General features: G+C 38.1%; 1 long non-coding RNA gene across 1 annotated transcript; it reads right to left on the bottom strand.

Annotated features, from left to right (window-relative positions):
* Positions 1 to 3,706: 3,706 nt before the first annotated feature.
* LOC311594640 lies at positions 3,707 to 6,846 on the bottom strand. Its single transcript, XR_014778171.1, has 3 exons — positions 6,817 to 6,846; positions 4,960 to 5,037; positions 3,707 to 3,934 (listed from the first exon to the last, which is right to left on the bottom strand). It is a non-coding gene; the product is annotated as an uncharacterized lncRNA (long non-coding RNA).
* Positions 6,847 to 22,333: the final 15,487 nt, after the last annotated feature.

Here is a 22,333-nt window from a genome sequence, read left to right as displayed (position 1 = left end):
CACACTTATGAGAAGATGACAAATGCATATTATTGGAATCAAAGCAACTTAAAGCAATGATGAGAGATCATTACATGGCTATTTGAATGGCTGAAATCTGGAATAACCAGAATGGCATGTATCTGTGAAGATGTGAAATTAATAGGAACTTGCATTGATTTTTTTTTTTGGTGGGTGCACCACATCATTGGATGGCTTCTGACAAAGTTAAATATGCTCTGTGACTGAGCAATTCTGCTCTTTGGTGTGTGCCTAGAAACTTGAAAGTGCCCACACAGAGGTCTGAACACGGAGGTGTGAAGCACCTTGATTCATGGTGTGGGAGCTTGGAAGTGACCAAGGTGTCCTGAAGAAGGCAGCATGAGTGAAACATACGTGAGTGCTTTTGCAGAGTGCAGTGTTAACATTAAACAGAAGTGTGTGGCCAACCCAGTAGGAGGCATGGAGGAACACTTAATCATCTCTCTAAGTGAGAGAACTTGGTTTGAGAAGGCAATGGCATTATGGGAAAAGCAGACACCAAGAGACAGTATTTAAAAAAAAAAAAGCAGTGGTTGGAAAAAACTGATGAAGTAGGAAGGGCAGAATAAATCAATGATGCCCAGAAGATGTTTAGAGCAACTAAACACCCTTTACATTTGCCACAGTAATGGATAGACCTCAGTCTTTTGCCCAAGTCCATGGACCTTAGAACACCCATGGAGAATCCTGGGACTTTATATGGTTACAATGTGTTCATCGAGGTTCATCCCTTACAGTGCTGCTTGGGAACCATAGGAAAGAGCTATTGCCTTGTTTCCTTGTAGGAAATCTCTTCCCTCATAAATATGCATACATTTGCATATTTTGTTTGCTTTTGAGAAGAAAAATGGTAAGAGCTATAACTGGTCTTTGGGTCTTTGATGTAGATAATATAGGTTTTCTCTTAAGGGTCACTCCTTACAGCCTGTTCCTTACCATACAGCCCAAAGCAGCCTATTGCTGGCAAGAGTAGGTGACAGTTTTAAGCTTGGAACTGTCAAGATGCTGACAAAGGGCTGCCTTGTATTATTTCTCCTTAACATGCACCTTTCTTGTTCTTCATTGGGATCATCCAGACTTCCCACAGCTACCCTACTTTCTGTTCTACTCTTCCATCTCCACTTAATCTGATCCTTTTTTGAATCAATGCTGAAGACCAATATGTACATTTTTAAACTAATAATTTATTTCTATCTCCTTTCCTCTTCTCTCTCCTTTGCTCTCTCTCTCCTCTACTCTCTCCCTCCCTCTTTCCCTTCCTCCCTCCCCCTCTCTTTCTCTCCTTCATGATTCATTCTCTCCTAAAAGCTTGTATGTAGGAGAAAACAGCAAAAATTCCCAAGAACACCACTTTGAACCTGATCTCTCTGTTTCTGTCTCTGCATTAGAGGTTGGGGGTCTCTGGTGATTGTTAAGGGCACAGTGGATTCAGCACAAATGAGAGTGCTCATTGGAGTAGAACTTCATACATTTTGTCCTAAGACTTGAGTCTTACCAATTCCAAGACAGGGAAAACCCTCTCTTTCATTTTGCTACACATACAATACATCCCCAACAACTCCAGCTCTCTACACATGTGGCGACACAAATATGTTGTGAATCACATTCATTTTATATGTCATACTGTTGCTGAGACAAAAAATGATTGCAAATGTTTGAAGATTACCCAGAGATCTGAAATGATTTTCTTAAAACCACCCTGAATTCTTTTTCTCTTGGTCTAAATTATCCCATGCATTTTACATTACTAGCTGTCAATCTCACTACTCACGAGAATCCTGCTTACTCAGCTCTGGGCCCTCAAACGCAATCCATTCCAAATCTCTTTAAATCGTCCTCACTTACCACTTATACCAGCTTCTTTTTTTAAAATTAGATGCCCCTCCCCTCTCATTGTCCTGGCTTACAGTTACATAACTCATACACTCTTCAGACTAATTTTATTTAAAAAGAACTCTCAAAAGAGTGTTGTTCCATTGATTCCTAATGCACTCTGCATTTTATTAGGATAAAGTTCATTAATTAAAAGGGCTTCTACCATCCTTACCACATGCTGTAGCTGTCTTGAATTCGTGGTTTTATAACTCTTCACAGGATGGCTAGCTAGTTTAAAATTTTCTCTGACAGACAAACCAGGGGACATGGTCAAAGGTGAGGCACCAGAGTATGTGAGACAGTAATATCCCACTCTCCACTCTACTGTGGAGAATGTTCTGTCCATTGGCTAGATCTGGGTAGGGGTTTAAGGTTTACCGCCTGGAGGGGGAGACCTGGTGGCACTCAGAGGAAGGATAGCAGGTTACCAAGAAGAGACTTGATACCCTATGAGCATATACAGGGGGAGGAAATCCCCCTCAGGAACAGTCATAGGGGAGGGGAATAAGGGGAAAATGAGAGGGAGGGAGGAATGGGAGGATACAAGGGATGGGATAACCATTGAGATGTAACAAGAATAAATTAATAAAAAAAGAAAAAGAACCCGCCCCAAAAGAGTGTTGTTCATGTCCTTTAGAAAGCTGTTGTATTTTGGTATTAATTGTAGGAATAAGCTCATCACCACACTTTCAAAGCTTGATGGGCTCCCATTCACTGTCCAAACTTAGACAGCATTCTTCACAAGCTTTGTTCCGGGTACACCAGCATCCACCTGCCTTTCCTGTCTCAGGAACACACATCTGTTGGTCTCAGCAAACATTTCTCCTCTAACTCTCCACTTCTCTCATCTGCACAGGGAGGGAGCTTTAAATGCCACCCTTTATTCTGCAGGATTTCTGCAATGTTGTTGCAAAAATTATATCCAATTGAAATTTTATTCTTTTAGGGTTGTGCTTTGTTCTCTTCCAGCCTGTGATGCTGAGAAATTTCCTAACAGAGAAGAAAGCAAATGCCAGCAGATCCATATAGAATCAAATCAGCAGGGAAGGAATTTGCTTTGTTTCACAATCTCCCCCATGGTGGTAAAACAACACTGAGACCAGGGTATGGAAATGCTGACTCAGTGTTTACCCAGTCTGGAATGTCAGTAGTGGTGCCACCCACCTTCCCAAGTTCTTACCATGGAAAATTGCATTATTTTGGCATAAAAAATTAAATATATCTTATTATTGAATTAGGTTTACTAGATTTTTGACTATGTTTATCACAAACACTTTGTTCTCTCTGCCTTAAAATGGCATATTATGTCAGGGAGTAATTCTGTGGATCTTGCCTAGAAATAAAGTTCAAATCAATTCTAGGTTATAAATGTACCCTAATTTATCATTCGCACTCCTAACTTTCCTTCTATTCTCAGACCACACTAAAATTGAGGACTTATTGAAAAGGTGAAGGAGACAGATATTGGCTTTACTTCCCAAAATGAGATTTAAAGTTGGTTCCTTAGTATAAATTTCTTAAATGTTCTCATTAATATTCTTTGAACAGGTGATTGACAATGGCTGACCAAAGGGAATTTTTCATTTTGAAGAAAGAAACCGATGGACCACTTTCTGGATAGATTGTTTGCCTCTCCCATTCTGTTCGCTGGATACGTTTTACAAACATAAAATTAGTTAAAGTCATATTCGACTCTGACAAATTTGGAGCCTTATCAAGTCTGTAGTTGATTGGACAGACAATCGTTATATGTTACAATTTTATTGTTTTCCGTTCCTCATCTAATCCAAGGAATTTTCGAGTCCTGCACCCCATTGCTCAGACTAAGGTCCTCTTCATCTTTGTCAGTCTTTCTTTGCTTCAGTCACAGTCCACTCAAGTCCTCATGGTCCCCATGTTGACCCAATCATTGTTGCCTGGATCTTTCTTCTTCTTCTCTGCAGCCTCTTTCAAGATGTTTGTAACATACAGTAGTAACTTCTTCAATACTTCCAATCCTCCCTTTGGATGATGGTAAAGTTGTACCACCTCTCCCTGTCTGGAACAAGAGATATGAGAAGTGTAGCATTCTGAAGGGAACCTACACAGAGGGTGTTGGAGATGGCACTACCTCTGACAAAGGCAATTTGTGAGTGTCTTGTTGGCTAGGTGCCTGGAATGGTGGCAAATTGAAATAGAACCATTTCCCCAATCCCAAATGCAAATTAGATTTTTTTAAAAGTTATTTTTTTTTAAGCCTATGAGAATTGAAAAGCTATTCTTGACTACAGTATAACATAGGCTTTCTCTGGTGACATGTGTTTTTTTTTTTTTCTGCTCATAAAATTAAAATCCCAAATGTGTGTATTACTTACTTCTCTGTTGCTATGATAAAACCACATGATCAAGGCCATTTAAAGGAGAATGAGTTTCTTCGGGGATGAGACCCATGAAGGATGAGAGTGTCATGATGGAGAGGCATGGCAGAAGGCCATGGGCATGGTAGCAATAGCAAAAAGCGGAGGGTTAACAATGTAACCATTATCACAAGCCAGAAAAAGGCCTGGAAATGAGATTATACATTCTCAAAGCCTGTTCCCTCCTCACCCCATTACACACTTCCTCCAGCACGGCCACACATCCTACACTTCCCCAAACTGTGCCAACACCTGGGGACCAAATGTTAAAATTCCAAAGCCTATAGGGCACATTTCTCATTCTTATAACCACAATACTGTATCCAAGGCCTTTTATGAATGGGCCACTATTACATCTAATACAAAACTTTAATAACACAGCATTTTTTAAAAAATGCCAATTTTATGTAAGTTGTAATGTCTACCACTTCCCTCTGTCCACTATGTAGTCTATATCTTTAAATCATACCATAATCCAGGCTGTTGGCAAATTTAGGCTAGTAGCAATGTTCCCTTCATGACGGATAATCTTTCATTCAGATTTCCTCTACATTTGTGATTGAAGGGCACAGACTGAGAAAATAAGAGCCCTCAAAGCCTTCTTTAGGTCTCACGGCCCCTCCAGGGGCTGATTCAGAAAAGTATTGTTGGAAAGGTCTCTACTCACCAGTTGAAGTCTGCCCATACTGTCCATCCCTGGAAAACATCTTAGTGAAGCCATTCAGTTTGATGACCAGTAGAAAGCCTTGCAAAATCAGAGTTAACATCTTAGTGAAGCCATTCAGTTTGACGACAGGTAGAAAGCCTTGCAAAATCAGAGTTACCATGGTGTAGAGCAATGCTTCTCAACCTTCCTAGTGCTATGACCCTTTAATACACTTCCTCTCATTGTGGTGTCTCCCAATCACAATTTTTTTCTTTGTTACTCTGTAACTGTAATTCTGCTACTGCTATGAATCATAATGTAAACATCTGATATACAGGATACCTGATGTGCCACCCCTAATGGGCCCTGACCCACAGGTTGAGAACTGCTGGTGTAGAGGATTTGACTCGCAAAAGTAATTTCTCATGCCCCTTTCTCATAGCAACTTTATTTTAGAAAAATAATGCATGTAGACTACTTTGTCAGTTGTCCTCTTTTATCACCGGATATTTTAACAGAGATAAATTACAACACACACTAATATCATGTAAATGTTAGAATGTGGGGTCTAATCTCTGCTTGGAAAATTATTATTAATTCTTGAAAAAAAATCAATCTTATTATGCTTCTTTACAAAGCCCCCCAAATAGCATATAAACTTTCACTCCATTATAAATGAATTAAAGTAAATTAAAATGAAATTAAAATGAAATTGTGAGCAATTTAAGTTAGCATTTGATTTCTTTTGTATGACTTTCTTTTACAATAATTAGAGAAAGCAATTTCTAATAATGCAGTAAGAATTAATATTAGTTTGTGTCTAACATATTTATGCCACAGCCAATCCATTTTGTTATTGCGCTTATCCCATTACCTGTATCCCTATTGTTCTCCGGATAGTTCTCTGTCTAGTCCTGTGCCCTATACCATGTTCATCTCAAAATGCTGGCATTTTACAAGCAGAGATAAACTACAAGACTCCCCTGTTCGCAGTCTTCTAGTGGCATACTTGAGACCTTGCCAGAAAGTTCCTGAACAACATGAGCCCATCTTCCTTGAGGCTTTAGTTTCTGCTGTCCCGTCTTCCCCCTCAACTCTTGCCACCTTCAAAGCATTGTTTTTTTCTCCCACCTCTGATACACAACATTCGTACGTATACCTAGATCTTTATATTTTTCAATTTCTCTTCATGGAGACACCTGCTTTCAAACACTCCTCAAATACTTTCAGGTGCCTCCGTACCATCCCCTGTCCCCAGGAATTACATTTTCGTTCATCTTCTAAAATTGCTGCTTCTTTCTAGGATGTTCAGTTTCCCCACCTGACAGTTTTTATCTTTATTGTGATACATAGAACTACAGTATAATTTTTTAACTAAAACAAAATCAGTGCCTTTCTTTCTAATATAATACACATTGTCACAATGGCAGGGATGTTGTAATATTTATCCTATATACCCATCTTAAATAGCACCTAGCATACATTGGGCTTCAAAAGTATTTGTTTATTGTTAATAAATCAATATTTAGCAATATAAAACTGTATCATGATTTAAATATTTATACATTTAACTGTTTTAATAAATTTGTTATTATTTTTTATTCCTGAAACAAATCCATCTTGATGATGTCCCATTTAATTTGATGTTCAAGAACTTTAAGTTGTTTATTGATATGTATAGATAAAATTAACATAGAGATACCTGTGTTACAATTCAAAATTCTGTAAAACAAGCCATCCTTTTGTCATTTTCTAAATCTCATATTTTTCTATAAAAAGCTAATTTATTGGGCTGGAGAGATGGCACAGTGGTTAAGAGCACTGTCTGCTCTTCCAAAGGACCCGGGTTCAATTCCCAGCACCCACATGGCAACTCACATTGTCTGTAATTCCAGTTCCAGGGATTCTGACATCCTCATGCCAATGCACATGAAATAAAATTAAATAAAAACTCAGTTGTGTAAACATTAAAAAAAAAGATAATTCCTTGAGAACCTGAAAGAAGATATCGATGAAATTAGCAAGCACAAGATAGACCATCAGTCGTTTAAGTCTGTTCAATGCAAGTACTGTTACCTGTGGCGCCTGCACCACCACAGTACCGAGTCCAGCCAGGACGTCCGGACGAGGGACTGCGGATTTAACTCATGCACGCACACACGCACACGCACACACACACACACACACACACACACACAATAATACAGTGAGTCCTTCATGCTAAGAAAGCAGCAGCCACAGCAGCAGCCTCGGCAGCGGTTTATTCTTATCCAGAGTTCCAAAGAGCCTTCTTATAGACAGCCAAACAGGAATCCTCCTCCCAGGTGAAATCCCTCAAGAGGTGATCTCACACAGGAGGAAAAGTCTCGAGGAAGGGAGGGGCGCATTCTCAGAGCAGTAAACACGACTAGCTAACCAAGATAAACACAGACGTGGAAGCTGCTAGAAACAGGACATGAAACAGCAAGACAGGTAGGCAGCCCAGTCGGGCCTGGTTCCTACAGTTACCAAGATATGTTTCTTTTTTTAAAAAAAATTAATCCTTTTTTTCCAAAAAATCCATCTAATTAGAAGTTCCTAGTCTAGCATCATGGTATTTGTTTCAATTTGTGCTTACTGAAGCTTGATCCCCTTTGTTTCCAGTTATATGCATCTGTGTGTGGTTGTTAAGTCCTGCTAGCTAAAAGTCACCTCTCCTAAGAAAATCCCAATGTCTCTGAAACTATTACCTCAGTTCCTCCGGGTTCCAATCAATCATATTTTACTACACAGAAAAATATTTTTACTGTACAAATAAAGCAATTACTGAGAAAAAAAAGCAAGCTTAAATATGTGTATGGGGGTTTGGAAGGATCTTGTGTGCAATTTCTGTGGAACTGGTAAAATTCCTTAATTTAATGGTTAAATAGACATTTTACTTAGTGACACTTCATTAAACTATAAAATTTACTAAACTATTTTGATACAGTATTTCACAATAAAGTGGCTTTATAAGCTCACAATACTGTTTTATTTTTCTCATATTACTGGCAAAAACTTCACCACAGATTTGGCTGCTTTTTAAAGATAGATATTTGGGCACTATTTTGTGGCAATTTGAAATTATGGAAAATTATAAACAAGCTAGTAACATTATAAAATTTAAGAGGATCAGATTTAGAAGCAAGAAAATCATTTCTTAATAAATTTCAATTGTCCCCAGGAGATGTTGCCTCTGGCTGAAATGAAGTTACAGTGACCAGATTTAGTGTCATGCCTGAGTGAATGTACTAATGACTAAATACATATGAGACACTGGTTAGGGGGCTGGATATTAGGCCATGTAGGAAGGACAGTGGTTCCTGAGAGATTGTAAATGAATAAAGTAAGGCCTAAGATTCACCAGGTTTTTTCCATTGCTCCTGTAAAATAAAAGAAGAAATCCAATCAGAGCCCAATAGCTCCCTAGGCTGATGAGGCACAGGTGCCCGATGGATAGATGAATTTATGCTGAGAGTTGTCAGCCTTAGACCAAGGGCTGCTCTACCTCTGCACAGTGATGTTAAATTAAAAAAAAAAAGGCATTGAAGTCTCTGCTCCCAAATAACCAAATTCCACAAAACAATTAAGAATATTTGTAGCAATACAAAAATATATAGCACTCAACAAGTTAAATTTATAATGTCTAGAGTCTGGTAAAATATGTATTATATGTTCAAAGACACTGAAAGACACAAATAATGTTGGGTAGAAAGCCAATCAGTTAAGAATCCCTCGATGATGATCAGGAACCAGAGACTGGATAGCCCAGAGACACTGAAAAAAGTAAAAAAAAAAAAAAAAAGATTGCTAGTAATATTCTGCTATAATTATTGATCGGTGTCTAGCCCAGTCATCATCAGAAAGGCTTCCATCCAACAGCTGATGGGAGCAGATGCAGAGGCGTGTAGCCAAACTCTAGGAAGAGACAGAGCCCAAATGGGAGATCTCCATTGGGTCCCTCCCCTTTCAGCTTGGGAAATCCCTCAGAAGACGGTGAGGAAAAATTGTAGGAACCAGAGGGGTCAAGGACACCATGAGAACATGACCCTCAGAATCAACAAGACAGGGCTCATAAGGGCTCATAGAGACTGAAGAGGAAGTTGTGGGGCCTGACAGGTCTGAGCTAGGTCCTCTGCATACATATTGTGGTTGTTAACTTGGGGGTTTTGTGGGGCTCCCAACAATGCGAGTGCGGCATGTCTCTAACTCTTTTGTCTGCTCTTAGGACCCATTTCCTTCTACTGGGTTGACTCAGCAAGCTACTTGATATGAAAGTTTGTGCCTGGTCTTAATGAATCTTGTTAAGCAGTGTTTACTTGGTATCACTGGGAGGCCTGCTCTGTTCTGAAGGGAAATAGAGGAGGGTGAATTTGGGGGAGCGGGGAGAAGGGAGGGGGGACTGGATAGAGTGGAGGGAGGGAAAACTTCAGTTACCATGTATTCTAGGAAAAAGAATAAACCAAGCTGGGCACGGTGGCTCATGCCTGTAATCCCAGCACTCTGGGAGGCAGAGGCAGCTGGATCTTTGTGAGTTCAAGGCCAATCTGGTCTACAAAGTGAGTTCTGGGACAGAAAGTGAGTTCTTGGACAGCTCAGGCTACACAGAGAAACCCTGTCTCAAAAAACAAAAACAAAACAACAACAACAGCAACAACAACAACAACAAAAAAAAAACAAATTAAAAAGAAAATCTATCCAGGCAAGAGGAAGCTTTCTAGAGGGTCAGTGGGAATGGAAGTTAGCTCATCTTCTATGGGAATCAGAATAGAGGTTCCTCAGAAAAACTACAACCTGAGCAACTCTCAGTCCCATTACATCAGCTACAGATACATATCTACATGAGTCATAGTGAACGTACAACACACATAACTGCACACCCACACTTACTATTTACCACAGTGCTGCCCATAAATGACAGAATATGGTTGTACCAGCCTAGGTGCCCATCGATGATGCATGAGTAAAGAAATAGTGCATGTATGTGTATACACATACACACACACACACACACACACACACATATATTATACACACACACACATACACACACACACACGCACACGCACACACGCACATGCACACAATGGAGCATTGCTCAGACTAGAAGAAGAATTAAACCGTCTCATATAAAGGGGAAAAAGCATGGGATTGGAGATTGTGAGTGAAATATCCCAGAGTCAGAAAGATAAGTATCATACGTTTTCCCTCTTGACTATCCAGATGTTGTTCAGAATGAAATGAATGCAGAAGGAGAGCTGTTTGGGAAGAGAAGAAGAACGGTAATGAGAAGGGAGGGGCTACAAGAGGGGATATCAAGGGTACGCACATCATCAAAGCACAGTATGTGTATTACGGAACTGTCCTAGCGAAAGCCAGTACTTTGCACAGTCTTAACTAAAGTAAAAGCAATCCATGCCACAATTCAATAAAACTAATATTAGAACTAGTGGATGGAGACGTAGAAAGCTCTAACTTTCCTATAGGAAAATGATGCTAAAGTCAAAGAGAAGTCTTAAAAAGATCCACATCACATCTTTAAAAGTGAAAATGCCAGAGAGGATAAATACAGAGGATGGAATTAGCAGATTAAATACTGAAGAAGAGAAGAAAAGCTTGAATTGAAAGAGATAGCGATATGAAGTGTGTAGAGAGAATAGAAGAAAAAGCCTTGAAGGAGTATCAGTCACTTGCTCAACAGCTTCAAGGCAGGCACGATACATGTGACTGGACTTTGCAAAGAAGTGACAGTACAAAGAGACAATGGTGGAAAAGTTTTAATGTTTAAAAAATGTCTATTCTCTCTCTCTCTCTCTCTCTCTCTCTCTCTCTCTCTCTCTCTCTCTCTCTCTGTGTGTGTGTGTGTGTGTGTGTGTGTGTGTGTGTGTGTTTCTGTGTGTGTGTATGTATATGTGCATGTGAGTTCAGGCACCCTCAGAAGTGTGTCATTTCCGAGAACTGAAGTTAGAGGAGGCTGTCAGCTGCCTGGTGGTGGGTTCTAGAAACTGAACTCTGGTCCTCGGTAAGCACAGTTTGAGCTCTTAACTGACGAGTCATTCCTCTAGCCCTGAAAAGTACAATTTCCAACCTGGTAAGTGTTTATGAAAACAGAATTACAAGTTTCCCTTCTATTTCCCCTAAGTAGTTCAGCGAAAGCAGGTCGCCAAAAATATTTTCAGGATGGGAAAACACTGTCTTGGAAACAGAAAGTTTGAGTCTCTTACAGATTAAGGCAGTAAGGGGGCTGTGCTCACACCAACAGTTTGAAAACTATCACTTCTAACTGTAGTAAAATTTCCAGAGGACCCACTCAGCTAGAATCATAATATTAAGGTTTATATAGTGTGTATGTGTGTGTGTAAATAATGTATGTCTAATCTCTCTTCTTGTTCCTGTTAGTATTCTAGGATGCTTTCCCAAATAATAGTTGTTTACAAAAATTTGCATATTGTTTTTCTGTGTCTTGTAAATTAGAATCCTTTATTGGCTAGAAGATATTCTAGGTTTCTAGGACCCATGTGGTGTTCACCAGAGTAGCTCAAGCTGAGTACATTTTTTTGCTAACACTAATTGTTGCTAAGCAGATTTTGTGCATCTAATTAATGAATACTACTTATCCGTTTCCCTAGGAAACACCCCAAATTTCACAATATTCAGGAGCCCCAAATTCAGCAAGTGCATGCTTTGTGCTTCTTCCTCAATACCAGGCAACGGGAATGTCCATGATAAATAAAGGATTTATTGCTTCTGTTATTATAACATTGAACTAAACTATAATTCTCATGAAATGCACAATGATAATGGTAAAATGAGTCTGTTTCAAAGAGTACAGATTACAGCTTCCACAAGCTTTGGGGTGTAAAAGAAGCTCACAGTTTAGTACTTATAATTATTAGAATGGGAATCTTGTTTGTGATTTTGAGCCTGCCATTCTATATTGACCATATTAGAAAGGAAGGCCCTTCAGAGTTCGATAAGCTTAATACAGCTTCCATTTTGGAGCTATACAGAAACCTTTGTTCTCTAAGAAAGAGTTTGAAATCAGTTTAAACTCATTTGTGTCCTTGGCAGCATAAAACAAAGTCTTCAGGAAGTTTCTCAACTTCAAAGCTAAAGCTAACATCATCAGTAGAATATAAGACATGTCTTTCCTACAGCTTGGTGTGTTCTAAGACCTGCTCTGCAGGCTAGGATAGAGGGATGTTTATAAGTAAAACCCTCAACAACGCAGGGCAATTTATTTTCAATTGACTGTTGGAAACAAGTATTTATTGATTTGTGTGCCAGACATACGAATGGAAAGATGTGTTCAGCCTCTTTGTTCATCCTGATATATTTTATATGCTTGAGCTTGACAATCAAATGGTTGATCCTTGATTTGTTGGATTATTCTACACCAAGGTAGGACTTTGGTCTTGTCTCAAAGATTCTACTTCAAATGAAAAAGTTGGTGACATCAAGAAAGCCTGTTCTCTACCATCCATTATCTTACTCTTTGGATCAACACTTATATCTAATATTAAAAATATGAAAACAGTTACCCCATCCCTCACTCAAAGTTATTTAGGTTCCTTTGCTTTGTCTGTAAGAGAAGATATTAACAGTAATATAAATCACAATGCAGAAAGATTATTCAATATTTAAAAAGTTTTAAATGCTTTAAAATTTTAAAATGTGGAAATATAAAACTGATTACTTCGTAAAGTTCGTTTTTTACTCACAACATTTCATATGTAACTAAATAATGTTCATGATTTCTTTCCTTTATTGAATTTTAGATTAGTGTTACTGATGCAGTTCTTTCTTCTAAATCCCAGATTGCTCTATATACAGATTCGAAGCCCTGGTCATAAGAATTTAAATGCTAAGTGAAAACTCAGATGAAAAGTTTCTTGTCGTGTTCCATTATAACAGAACCACAAAATATGACATGGTGAAATTTGACTTTCCATATAATTTTCCTTAGAAGTATGTAATTTTTTATAACTTAGTTGTCTCTGAATCATTTTCTTTACTAAAATGTCCATTTGGCAGAATTAAAGCATGGAGAATAAAATATGGCCTGCATTTGAGTAAGTAGTGGGGTTAGTCTACCACGTGAAGCAGAGGACTGCAGAATTATGCAGTTTGGGTCTGACTTGTCTACTGTTTTCCACTCTTGACCTCAGCAGGTGTGAGGAAACATGATAGGTGTTGAAGGACACACAGATAGAGAAAGGAAAAAATACCAAAATCAAGGACAATAGGTGACAATCACTTAGGTTCATCATGATGTGATTTATTACAGCAGGAAATTCTGGAATCTTCACTCTTTTCCTTTCTTTGTGAAATTCATGAGGAGAGAACTGGATGCAATCAGCCATAGGAATGTAAAAAATAATGTAACAAAGTAGTAAGGCATTTGATTTTCTACATGCATTAGCAAAAGAAGACATGGTTTTTTTTTTTTCAGTGTCCAAATGTTATTTCCTTGGTTTTCATTATTTCCCTTTGGGAGTTTCTTGGAAGAAACATGAACTCTTTACTTTGGGTTTCTTTGTATGTATTAGAGCTACAGTTAAATTTCCAGTAGTTCCTAAGAATTATCAAATTGATAACTATCTTTGTGGACTAGAAATATTTTTTCCCTTCTAGTACTGTGAAAACTGGCCTGCAGCAAGGGAGCTCCTTATCACATGCTAGCTTGACTTCTTTGCATTCTACAAAAAGAGTGAGTGGTGTCTTCAACAATATGACCTTACCGTTAGTAAAAATTTTAGGTAGAATTTTAACAACTTATTCATTTTAAAAATTCCTCGAAATCAAATTACATGCCACAGAAATAATAGTTACAAGTGTGGAGGAGGAATGGCAAGGGAATGAAGAGACATCCACGCCTGGCCCTGGAGGCATGCTCTGTGCCTCAGGTTGACTGCCACTTTTCTAAGAAGTAAAAAATTGCCAGAAAACTAATTGGCAGAGAGACTGTCTCGCCATCTATTGGAAGGGAGTTCCATTCCTAATATCTTGCTTAATTTTGTAAGAAATGCGTAATTTCCTATGTGAGTTACCTTTGTTACTTCAGAATAAAACATTGACTATTTCCTCCCATTTATCTTATCATTACATGGCATTTCTCTGGGACTGGAAGAACAAAAAAAGTAAGCAAACTTCGAACTCTTAAACTTCAAATTCTTTAAAGCTATAGCTTAACGACCAGACTGCTGCCTAAATGTCCAACAAGTAAATAGGTATGATGGTGATGTCCACTGTAGCTAGTAAGAAGTGAAGAAACACTCATTTAAGTAAAAAAAAGAAGAAGAAGAAGAAGAAGAAGAAGAAGAAGAAGAAGAAGAAGAAGAAGGAATAGAATATGTACTTTATAGCTAGATTTACCCCTGAATCAACATTCAATTATTTAATTTCATAATTTTTGAATTAGCCGCTCAGAGACTCAAAATGTGGCCATGAACCAACAACCACTTCAGCTGTTTGCAAAAGGAGGTGGAAAATAAATTAAAATCAATCTCCACAGTAACAAAATTACGCATTCCATGGGTAAATTAATGCGTTGCAATATGAAGGCCATTTTGATAATGTAAACCACCCTAAGCTACAATATTCTTTTTTAAAAATATATTTTATTAATTTATTCATATTACATCTCAATTGTTATCCCATCCCTTGTATCCTCCCATTCCTTCCTCCCTCCCATTTTTCCCCTGCTCCCTTCTCCTATGACTGTGACTGGGGGGGGGGACCTCCTCCCCCTGTATATGCTCATAGGGTATCAAATCTCTTCTTGGTAGCCTGCTACAATATTCTTAATGTCTATTAGATAACACAAAACAACCAAAGAATCGATAGGTGCTATTCTTTTCAGATTTGGGGGTAAAAAGGGAAGGGGTTAGACTGTGGACTTTCCTTAACCAAGTGATGGCTGGTCTTCAATTTATATAACAGGTTTGCTTATGTCTGCAGGCAGCTCCTGCTTTGGTGTCTGTCTGGACCTATACAATACTTCCTACTGCACAACATATCACGCAAACGTCTGCAGTGGGAAGCAGGAAGGGGTAGTCTTGGGAAAGAAAAGACTCATGGTGAGTGGTGGCTGTAGAGCAGGCAGGTGGAGAGACCTGGGTCTGACAGCGTTGACCTTCCTGAACTGGTAGGGTACAGCCTCTCTGTAGCCCTGTGTGCTGCATATCAAGGGTTGTATATAAGAAGAGTCTTCTGGTCCTGGTCGATCGATTGCTAGTGTGGGGGAAGACTGCACCCACTTGAAATGAGGTGTTTAAGGTATTGCATGGCCAGGAAGTTATATTTGTTCTTTTTTTTTTAAGTAGGCTTTTTATTGTTACAATTTCTGGACTAAATACACAAATAAGTTAATTGTTAAGAGACTTATAAACTAGCGTTTGCTGTCATGTGAATTCCTGCCTCCGTTCCAGTCTCCAGTCACCACCACAATGAACAATGATACTCCTATGCTATGGAATTCTTCTAAAAGATGGCAACACCTGCCAAAAGAAAGGCCCGTTCTTGGGATCCAGCCTCAGGTATAATGATGTACTGAGCCGTAAATACTGGAGGTAAGCCCGGAAGTGTGAGAGCACTCCAGAGCAGCTGTTGAGCATTGGAATCCTTCTGAGGCAGGGACAGATGTTACCATGGTAAAATGACATTCAGTTTGTAAACATTTACATTTTGTTTCAGGGTTTTTCTTTGATTGTGGTGTGTGTGTGTGTGTGTGTGTGTGTGTGTGTGTGTGTGTGTGTGTGTGTGTGTGTGTATGTGTGTGTATTTTGCTGGGGACCTGACCAGGAGCCCTATGTAAACAAGATAACACTCTAAAACGGAGCTACATCTCCAGCTCAGAAGCAACCATTAATGTTTACTTTCAGTTTTCAAACACAAATCATGCCAGCATCATAAGATACCTTAAAGATTTCAAACTGTTTGTATAAACAGAGCCTAATTTTATTTGCCTCATATTTGGAAGGTAGATACTTTCGAATGCCAATGTGAGGAAGAAACAGAGAGACTCTGTGAATCCAGGTCTTAGTCAAGGCTGTGGTGCCGAGAATGCCAGTATCACACACTTGGCTTCTTTCCTTCCAATATCTGTGAAACTAAGAATCTTTGCTTCATGGCAGAGTGTCAGTGATGGTTTGGATATGGGATGTAAAGTAATAAATATGGATAAAATGTCAAAATATTTGGGCCAAATTGTTCCCTTTGGTGTCTGTCATTTCTACCAGGAGAGCGCTGAGGCCAGGAAAGTAGTCTCTCAGTGGGAATTATGGGAAGAAACCACTGAACCACAGCTTAGACATTCAGTCCAATCAGAGCTGCTTTCAAGAGCTTCCATCTAACCACAGCTTGGAGAGCCAACATAAAGAAGTCAGTAAATCATGTTTATCAAATGACTCATGAAAATTACATTGGCATCTTGCCTTGTGACTTTGTGACTTCATGGCTATTAAACTTAAAGGTGATAAAGATGGTAAGATGGTAACTAAGAAAAAAATGCTCAGAATTCTGTGTGTGTGTGTGGGGGGGGAAGAACTGCTGTATTTGTATAAGTAAACTTTGTAAGAAAAATAATACAAAAAAATTGTGGATAATGATGGTGATTTCATGCTTCCAGAGAACATTTCATACTTTTTAAAGAGATATTTAGTGACCTGATATTGTGACTTAGCTGAATATGGATGCCCCAAGACAGTACTAGTGCAAGATATGACATGTGTTTTAAAGTACTAGTACTAGAGGAAATGAAGTGTATTCATTCATCTTTCTTATGTCTTTCTTTTTTTTTTTAAATCATGACATGGTATTTATTTTATTTTATTTTTTTCCTTTATTAATTTATTCTTGTTACATCTCAATGGTTATCCCATCCCTTGTATCCTCCCATTCTTCCCTCCCTCCCATTTTCCCCTTATGTCTTTCATATATAGATACCTTTTGAACATTTAGTGGCCATGATTTAATAAGTATCAACTGATGACATTAAAGGGTTGTTTGTATTTGGTAGTTGTATATAGACAATGACCCCTCACTGATCTAGAATGGAAATGTTCTACTTTTATTGAAATAAAAAGATTAAAATGAGACAATGATCTTTTATCTGTTGTTTTATAAAATTTCAATAAATCATACTAGAGTGATTGAATAAATAAAATTATCTCTTGGCCTGTTTCCTTACAAAGAAAGGGAAGACAAAAACATTTATAATTCCGTTTTTAACGAGGAAGCTTGGATCTAGCCTTTGCTGTAACCCTTGCCTGAAGGTAAAAAGCTTCCCGAAAACAGTAGGTGTAAAACATTAACTTGTTTCCCTACATCCTATTTTATTATTCTGATTCCTTTTTTATGGAAATCTTCCTAAAATGCTATTCATTCTATTTTCAAATTGATAGGATGCACTAGTGTAAATCCCACAATAAAAACTAGTGTTTATTGTCTTCCTCTGTTCTCAGAGCAGTAGTGTCATTAATTCCCTCCTTATTTACAGGGAAATAAAGCACCAATAGGGAAAATATTTAAAAGTCATGTACCATGGCATGGAAGTGCCAAGGTTTGAATCCAAGCATTTGGCCTCCAGAATTCCAAGGCTTAGTCCTACTAGGGGCATAAACTGAATATGAGAGGGCAATGGAACAAGCCTGAGCATCATCAGTGTTCACCTCTTGATGCTTCCTGACTTCTGACACAATGTAACCCCCTCCCGCATGCCTCACTGCCAGGACCCATCCTATCTTCCCATGGTGGTGGGCCCTGTCTCTCAAACCGTGAGACAAAACAAGTCCTTTGGCATTTATTTGTTGTTGAGTATTTCATCAAAACATTGAGAAAAGTAACTAATACAGCACCTAAAATCACCAATTTAGTAAAGGCCAGAGCCAGGCTTCTAATCCCAAAGTACAGCATTGAGGGTCAAAAACCAGGAAGCGCTGGGAAGTGAGGCAATTAAAAAAAAATGTTTGTTCTCCTTATGAAAATAGTGATAGTCACAGTTTAAAAAAAAAAAAAGACACAATGTGTTTCATGGTTCCAAGAATAAAGCAGCAAGCTGTAAGTTAAAGTCACAAAAACGGAGCAACACAGAAGTGAATGGAATTGATAATAAAGACTATAATAGGAAAATAACAATCATTTTAATATAATCTTTCTCCTAAGAGCTAAGGTAATTTCTGATCAATAAAGTGAGCAACACCTTTCCTTGATGGGACTGTTACTATAAGTATCATACTCAGAGCATTATTTAATTCCTTCTGTTCACTTTACATAGCTTATGCCTTTCTTATCTCCAAGCTCTTTGGCTAGCTGAACTGTCTTCTCAGAACAATTTTTCTTGAGAACTTTTATGCTAGGATACGTTTTGTATGTAAAGTTTTTAAAATTCAAAGACTGCTTGAAGTAAGCCAGGGTTTTAGAGGTAAAATGTCTAATTTAATGTTGATATCATAGCAAAAACAAAGCACATTCTAAGCTTTTTATTTTTACCAGTTAGTTCAATTGAGACCATTTTGTAGACAGTTTCCCAAGACTAAAGTTCCTTCTGATTGTCTCAAAACTCACTGAGGAAGATGATGAACTGTAGACTTGAGTTTAACATTATTTTCATGTAGATAACATAATGTTCAGAAGAAACTTGGGTCTCAGGACACCATGAAAGCCATGCTAAGAGGAAAGTTCATAGTATTAAGTGCCTTCATAAAGACATTGGAGAGATCCCAATACTTACTAGCTTACCAGAAAGCTTTAGAAAAAAAGAAGCAAACACAGCAAAGAAGACAATACACATAATCAATAAAACCAAGAGATGGTTCTTTGAGAAAATCAAAAAGATAGAAAAGGCACTAGCCAAACTAACTAAAAGTCAGATAGACAGAACCCAAGTCAACAAAATCAGAAATGAAAAAAGGGACATAACAATAGACACTGAGGGACTCCAAAGAATCATTAGGTCTTACTTCAAAAGCCTGTTTCAACAAAATTGGAAAATCTAAAGAAAATGGATGATTTTCTTGATGGATTTCACCTACCTTAAAATAAAGATAAGGTAAACAGTTTAAGCAGTCCTATAACCCCTAAGGACATTGTAACAGTCATCAAAATCTCCCAAACAAAAAAATCCCAGGGCCAGGTGGTTTTAGCACAGAATTCTACTAGATGTTCAAAGAAGAGCTAAAACAATATTCCTCAAACTATTCCACAAAATAGAAACAGAAATAACATTGCTGAACTCATTCTATGAAGACACAGCCACCTTGATATCTAAACCACAGAAAGACCCAACAAAGAAAATGAATTTCAGACCAATTTCACTCATGAACATTGATGCACAAATAATCAAATTCTTGCAAACCAAATCTAAGAATACATCAAATATATCATTTACCATGATCAAGTAGGCTTCATGTCAGGCATGCAAAGATGGTTCAAGATATGAAAATCCATCAGTGTAATCCACTATACAAACAAACTGAAATAAAAATATCACCTTTGACCATGTCCTCTGGAGGGGGAGAACTGGTGGCACTCAGAGGAAGGACAGCAGATTACCAAGAAGAGACTTGATATCCTATGAGCATATGCAGGGGGAGGTAATCCCCCTCAGGAACAGTCATAGGGGAGGAGAATAAGGGGAAAATGGGAGGGAGGGAAGAATGGGAGGATACAAGGAATGGGATAACCATTGAGATGTAACGAGAATAAATTAATAAAAGAAAAAGAAAAAAAAGGAAAAAAGAAAAAGAAAAAAATCACATGGTCATCTCATTAGATGTATAAAAAGCCTTTGACAAAATCCAACACCCCTTCGTGATAAAAATCTTGGAAAAATGAGGCATAAAATCCCATACCTAAACATAATAAAGGCTATATACAGGAAGCCGATACCCAACATCAAATTAAATGGAGAGAAACGCAAAGAAATCCCACTAAAATCACTGACAAGACAAGGCTTCCCACTCTCTCCACATCTCTTCAATGAAGTTCTTGCAAGAGCAATAAGGCAACAAAGGAGAAAAATCAGACCACCGAGCTCACCGGTTCTCCAAGATGCCTTTCCTCTCACATTGGGAACACTAACTAAATGGACAGAAACATAAAGCAATTTCACTGAAATAAGGGACAAGACAAGGCTGTCCACTCTTTCCATAGCTCTTCAATATAGTACTTGAAATCCTAGCTAGAGAAAGAAGACAGCTAAAGGAGATCAAGGAGATACAAATTGGAAAAGAAGTCAAAGTATCACTATTCGCAGATGATATGATAATATATATAAGTGACCCTAAAATTCCACTAGAGAACTTTTACAGCCGATAAACACCCTCAGAAAAGTGGGTTGATAGAAGACTAATTTTTCAAAAACCAGTAACCCTCTTGTATACAAATAACAAACAGGTTGAAAAAGAAATTAGGGAAGCCACACACTTCACAGGCAGCCACAAATAATATAATATATCTTGGTATAACCCTAGCCAAGCTAGTAAAAGACCTGTATGACAAGAATTTCAAGTCTCTGAAGAAAGAAATTGATGAAGACATTAGAAGATGGAAAGATCACCCATTTTCATGGATTGGTAGGCCTGACATTTAAGCATCCACCCTTGGGTCCTCCTTGTTACTTCTCTTCTTTGTGACTGTGCATTGTAATATGTTTATTCCGTACTAAATGGCAAAAAACTGCTTGTAAGTGAGTATTACTACATGTGTCTTTCTGGGTCTGGGTTACCTCACTCAGAATGATCTGTTGTAATAATTTGCATTAATTGTATTTTTAAATTTTGTTTGTTTATGTGTTTTCATATGTATTTGTATGAATGTAGCCAACATATGCCATGGTGCATGAATTGGTCAGAGGACAGTTTTCAGAAGTTGGGTCTTTTCTTCTACTATTTCAGTCCTGGAGAATCAAACTCAGGCCATAAGGCTCAGTGACCAGCACCTTTAACCACTGAACCATGTTACCTGATCCATTTGTGCTATTTAAAGTTTAATCTTTTTCTAGTCCAATTTTATTACTTAAAATAGAATGCTTAATACATTTTTATGCTACAAATTACTATGTCACTTAAATGTGTCATCAGTCATGAATGATTAAAAAAGACCATTAAGACTTCAACTTGATTTTGATGGCCTTTTTTACTGTATTAGTCAAAGTTCTGTAGAGAGACAGAACTTATAGAATGAATCTCTACATACAAAATGAGAATTTATTAGAATGACCTGCGGGCTGTGGCCCAGATAATCCAACAATGGCTGTCCATGAACGGAAGATCCAAAAAGCCAGCAGTTGTTCAGTCCATGATGCTGGTTGTGTCAGATGGTCTTCAGTAGACAATGGGATCCTGAAGAAGTAGACATTAACACTAGAGAAGGAATGGACTTGCCAGTGAGAGTAAGAGCAAGCAGACAAAGAGCGGGAGCATCTGTCTTCCATGCTCTCATATAGGCTTCCAGAGGAAGGTGTGGCCAGGATTAGAGGTGGGTCTTCCCATATCAAAAGGATAAAAAGATATGCCTTCCCATTCCAAATTAAATAACCTCATTAAGCAAAAATCCCTCACAGGTATGCTCAGCTATTTTGGGGTTTTATTTAATTTCCATTGTCATCAATTTGAGACCAAAGTAGCCAAGAAATATTAAATATGTTTTTTAAAAAAATAGTTATTTATCCTTCTACATATGTATATGTGCATGTGAGTATACGTGCCCACAGAGGCCAAAAGAGGCCACCAGATACTCTGCATCTGGAGTTACAGGTGGTTGTAAGATACACAGTGTGGGTGTTTGGGAAGCAAACTGAGGTCCACAGCAAGTGCTCTGAACTGCTGAGCCTCCTCTTTTCCCTTTAATTCCCTTTGAAAAAGTTAACTCATGGCAACACAAAGGAGATGATCAACGTCAAAGAACCTCCTTATAGAGTTGGCTTCATATGTGTCAAATAAGCCACTGGGCAAAATGTCCTTGTTTCTGCCACATACAGAATTCTGCCTAAAAATGAGCAAGCTTGGATGCAGGCAGAAACAATGTAAGCAAGTCGTCAAAAGTTCCTACCTTGCAAATATATCTGTCAAAGATATTGGGCTAGAAGGCCGAAGATGATGCTCCAACATTATAGAGTGTTGGTGACTGCTCAGGTAATAAAATGTCTCTGTCTTTCTTTCATTTTGAAAGCTGCTAACCTGCACTTCTGGTTCATACAGGTATTTAAGTTTTATCCCTTTTCAACTCTCTGATGGGGTTGAAGACCAGATAGTTTAGTCTTCAATTAAGCTTAGTTGTTTTTAGATCAAGATAGATGTTTTAAGTTAATAGAGATGAGATATGATAGATACTGATTTTATTCAGAAATTTAGAACTGACAAGATAGTAAAGATGT

The sequence above is a fragment of the Acomys minous genome (genome assembly GCF_964271855.1).
Source record: "Acomys minous genome assembly, chromosome: 3".
Taxonomy (NCBI): Eukaryota; Metazoa; Chordata; class Mammalia; order Rodentia; family Muridae; genus Acomys; species Acomys minous.
This window is presented reverse-complemented; position numbering and strand designations above follow the sequence as displayed.